This window comes from Alexandromys fortis, unplaced genomic scaffold (assembly GCF_014885135.2).
Source record: "Alexandromys fortis isolate MF-2015 unplaced genomic scaffold, M_Fortis_MF-2015_v1.1 scaffold_124, whole genome shotgun sequence".
NCBI lineage: Eukaryota > Metazoa > Chordata > Mammalia > Rodentia > Cricetidae > Alexandromys > Alexandromys fortis.
The window spans coordinates 3,829,751-3,834,663 of record NW_026067995.1 but is presented as its reverse complement, the minus strand read 5'-3'; the positions used below and the strand labels follow the sequence as shown (position 1 = coordinate 3,834,663).

Sequence of the window (4,913 nt, the reverse complement as noted above, 5' to 3'; positions counted from 1 at the left end):
TCATGGTAAAAATCTCTGCCAGACGCAACATTGTTGCAATTGGTCTTCCCACCAGAAACACAGTAACAAAAGAGAGGACATAGAGAGATGACGCTGTCACCAAAGGAAAGGAGATGGAGGATGTAGAAAAGTAATGTGTGTTCTCTGAAGTTCCTGAAGGGAAAGAGGAACCTGGAGACATGGGTAGCAGATGTTCAAGGAGATATAACTGAACTCTGTTTAGATTATAATTATTCCATAACCAAGTAGACTTGTGTCAATGCATTGAACTTGTCTTACCTACTCATCCATAAATTTTTATAAAAAATTAAGCAAAGGTCATAAGAAGTGAGACCTAGAGAAAGGAAAAAGTCTAATTTTTATGTTCTAAGTTAGCAATACAGATCAGAAAAATCTGGTTAACATCTTCCATTACCAATTTTATTTTTAAAAAACCTTTTAGTGCTTGCTTCAGCAGCACGTTGAAAATGAGAAGATTAGCATGGCCCCTGCAGAAGGATGAGATGCAAATTCTTAAAGTATTCCATATCTAAAAAACAACAACAACAACAACAACAAAACCCTCAAAAAACGAGCAACAACAAAACCCTTCAGGTCCTATTGTTGATAAAAGTGCTTGCTACCGAGGAAGACAACCTGATTTTTATCCTGGAGCCCACAGGGTGGAAAGAGAGAACTGTCTCACACAAGCTGTCCTCTGACCTCCACATGTGCACAGTAATGCACACGTTACACATACACGTCACACACATACATAATCTTAAACCTTTACATTAATTTTCATAGTTTTCTATAAACCTAGTATAGAAAGTCAACCGCACAAATACATTCTAAAATATTCAAACATTCATTGCCTTAAAAATTAAAAATGGGTATTCAAAGTTTGTCTGTAAAGAAGGTTTTGCTATATATCATTTATTTAGTAGAAGGTTAATTGTTGGCAATCAGATATTCTCTTTTTTCAACTTTGCTGAGCAACAAAGCAAAATGAATAAAGCAGGAAGGGCCACCAACTCTGCTGGAGGTCTCAAGAGGGCGACATCTTCAGATTGCTGCCTGTGCTTCTAAAGCATGATGGGCTGTTTACAATCCCAGCATCTTAAGACTCTGTGGTTTGGAAGGCAGAAGTCCAAAATGGATTGACTGGACTACCTGAGGTGACAAGGCCACCCTACCTCCATAGAGGCCCTAGAGAGAACACATTTCCTTGTTTTCACAAGCTTCCAGAAGATTCCTGGTCTTCTTAGCATCCATCATCCAAACTACCAGGGTTGTATTTCAGAGTCCTGTGGCCCACCCTTTTCCTTTTCTTCTAAGAATCTCTGTGATTGTATTGCCACCACCCTTACCCCCACACTCACACAATACAAGGTATTTTCCCCACCTAGGCTCCTTAATCAAATCTGCAGTCTCTTTTCCTACATACACCGGTCCTAGGTCTTCTAGAACATGAGTAATTAGGACAAGCAAGAATGTGAAGGAAAACGCAGCGAGGAGTCTGAATCTTAGTGAGTAGGTGGAAGGGGACATCATCAGGGCAGGACTTGATGAGACACAAATGTTTACCAAGGTCGTTCCAAAGGTTGTTCGGACAATGCAGGTAGTGGTGACAAATTGGGGCAAGGCGACCAGTCAGGAAGCCATTGCTGTGATTTAGGGGCGGAGGATGAGAAGCCTGGACTACAGGAAAGCTGTCGAGCTTCTCTGTGGTTTGGAAGTGTGGCTGTGCAATCAATCTGACATTTCAGGGTGGTACAGAGCTGGCAACGATATATCTAAGTGACTCAGTGTAGAGTTCGGCTTCACAGTGCTCCATAGCTATGGTTTCACTCTACGTACTGAAGTGAGGTTTTCTGAAAGAATTAGAGTAACAGGAATCTTAGGAATTGAAAAAAATGGAGCCCAGTCAGGAAGGCAAAGCAATTTGCCCAAGGATACCCTGTAGTCCCTGGTAGCTACCATGGGGTACACACTACTATGTTCAAGAGAAGAACAGAGAAAGAGCCATGGTTTGCCCTTAAATCTCCAGAAAAGGCAGTTGAGAGCTCAGTGGAAGTCTTCGCTGAGGCCTACACTGCGAGACATCCAGACAGAGTGGAGAGTGTTGAGATGGAGGGGGTGGATGAGACAGACTTGCAGATGGCACCCAAACACCCACTCACAAATCCTGTTAAAGGCTGATTGGCTATTCGGTTTGGAGCAAGGCTCCTGATCTCTCTTTACCTCCTTTGTTTCTGTTAAGAATGATGGTAACATGACACCACACAAGCCTGTTGTGCGGTTAGATGAGATGCTCATCTTGTAAACTGCCCAGACCGTGAAGATAAGCAGGATCTACGCCTCTCCCCCAAACTCACCTGGTTTCCATTCCTCTCCAGCCCAAAGGCACGAAAACACAGTGCTTTCTGTTGAATAGCAAACCTCATCTTTCCCAGGGTTCTGCCTGAGTGGCAACTTCCTAATGCCCCTGTCAGGATAACGCATCCCACCACGGTCATCAGTTTCTGCTTCTGAGTCTGTCGGCGTCCCCTTCACAACCTCACTTTCCAACTCGTCACGCACTTTCTTTAACAGTGCGACTTGGGGTTCTCGTTTCTCAGAGCCCCTTTCTACTTGCAGATTCATTCCTTCTAAACTGAAATTCAGTGCAATAAAAATAACTCTATTCTTCAAAAAGATAGGATAGATTTGATGTTCTATGCACCTGAGAAATGTATGCAACTGAGAAATTTCTATAGCAAAGTCAATCTAAGACTTTAGTTAGCTAGCTAGCAATAAACACACAGTCCATACATACATACATATATTCCTTATATATATGAGATATATTATCCTTACATGTATAATATATATATATATAATCCTTATGTAATAGGGTGTAGAAAGCTATTAAAATACTAGGAATGACAAAGTTCTGAGGTCCGGTAAGAGAACATAAACCAATTCTTCTATCACCCAAAGGCTAAGATAAAATGATGGCCGTATCTTCCAGCATTTACACACAGAGGGACAGTGAGGCCAGCTCAGAATGGCTTATCTGATTTTTAAACTGCAACAGCCTCCTCTGAATATGACATGACACCCTCTTTCCCACGGGCTTTGCTTTGAGAATGAGTTCCCAGCTGCGAGTATATCCAGTGCTGCCCTGGATTAGGCCCACCTCCACCCAGGGGACAGTAAGTCAGCCATTCAGTATGTCTAATCAGACAGCAGTTATTCTCTGAGGAAGAAAGCGAGCCCTGCAGTGAATAGGAACAGACCCGCATATCAGCACTCCCAGGGCACTAGACATTGTCTGGTAAACAAAAGGAAATTCGAAACATCGCGGGGTATAGGACGCGAAAGGCAAGACAAATGAAAGCTTTGTGTGTGTTCGGTTTGCTGGAGTCCCAGGAAAGATTTAGGGAAATGGTGAGTCACCTGCGAATAAGTGGTTGGTTAGACCACAGAGAGGAGGAAAAGAGCATGCTCATTCAGGAAGGCATGTGAGATCTGGATCCCACAGGTGAAGGATTACACTCATTGAAAGTCAAGAGACCGCTCTCCTCCCCCCTCCACCCCCCAAAACCTCTTATGTGTTGCCTTTGTTTTCAGACAGAGCTCGTGGAATATTACAGACATGTGAATAGTTGAAAGGATGGAGAAAGATTTAAAAGTGAGACTAAATATAACAGGAGCTGCACAGATTGATAGCAGGCAGAGGAACGGTTCAGTGATAGGAGAAAGATCAATGATACTCAAATGTGCAAAAGCCTGAGGGACATGTGATCAGGGTCTTTCAATAACTAAAATGTAAGGAGAGAAAAGAGGGAAGAGGAACTTACAGAATAAAAAGAGACACAAATGTATCAAATGAATACAATGTATGCACCTTATTTATTTGGATGTTACTATAAATAAATAAGCATCTTAAAAAAATCCACCCATGGGTATAGCTTCCCTGTGCCTGACAAAGACATGACAAAGAGCCTCAGGCAACTGATTCCTGGGTGAGGGAACGTCAGCCTGTCCCAGGCAGGAACTCCCTGACTTATCCAATACCAAATGGTTAGCTGTGAAATCATTACATATATGTAGATGTCTATATACATTCATAGATAGATAAGTGTATGAATATGTAACAACAATAAAAAATGAGGCCATGAATTTGAGAGGGAGGGAGGCTTAGGAGGAGGTAGAGGGAGGAAAGGGAATGGGGAAAATGATATAATTGCATTTTAATTAAAAATTTTAAAAACTTTAAAAATACCAAAAAGGGAGAGAAAAAAAATCCATGAGATAACTGAAAATAGACTGAAGACTAAAAAACATGTCTTAACTGTAAAACTTGTATAAAAAAGCACAGAGAACGCTAAGGCAGGCAGATCCCAAAGCTGCTCTTGGCTGTAAGCAAGAGCCTCCAAATTCAGTCTAACCATTGCTGTTATATTCTTCAATGTAGAGAGGATTTTTATTTGTGTTTGCAGCACTTGTAGTCAGCCTAGGGCCTTACAGATGCCAAGGCTCTGCCTGCAGCCAGTGTGAGTTTAGATTTTAGGGTCCAAACTCAAAGTGCTCAGGAGAGAGAGGCCTGTTTTTTCTGCACCTGAGCATAATCTCCTATTCCACCCCACCTGCTCCATGCCTCACGGGTGGTCCTGGCAGTGTCTGTTCACACAAACCCGATGTGGAGTTATCCTGCTTCTGTGTTCATGCAAAAGAGCCACATGTTACTTATAAAGAGGGGTCACCGGGCCAAGGCACAGTCGGGAAGCCTTTGTTTCCCAAAATATGGAGTAAATTAGAGCAGGGCACAGCCCAGTCTTCCCACAGTACACAAAGGTTCTCCACAAAGATGGACAGTATATTCCAACCGAATGAAACTGGCAAGCTTAGAGCCAAGGTTGGGAGCCACCAATCACTGTACTCAAGTT

At 42.5% G+C, this 4,913-nt stretch overlaps 1 pseudogene; it reads left to right on the top strand.

The window, feature by feature from the left end:
- The first annotated feature begins 441 nt into the window (after nt 1-441).
- On the top strand, nt 442-533 carry LOC126512438 (uncharacterized; annotated as a pseudogene).
- The last annotated feature ends 4,380 nt before the right edge of the window (nt 534-4,913 follow it).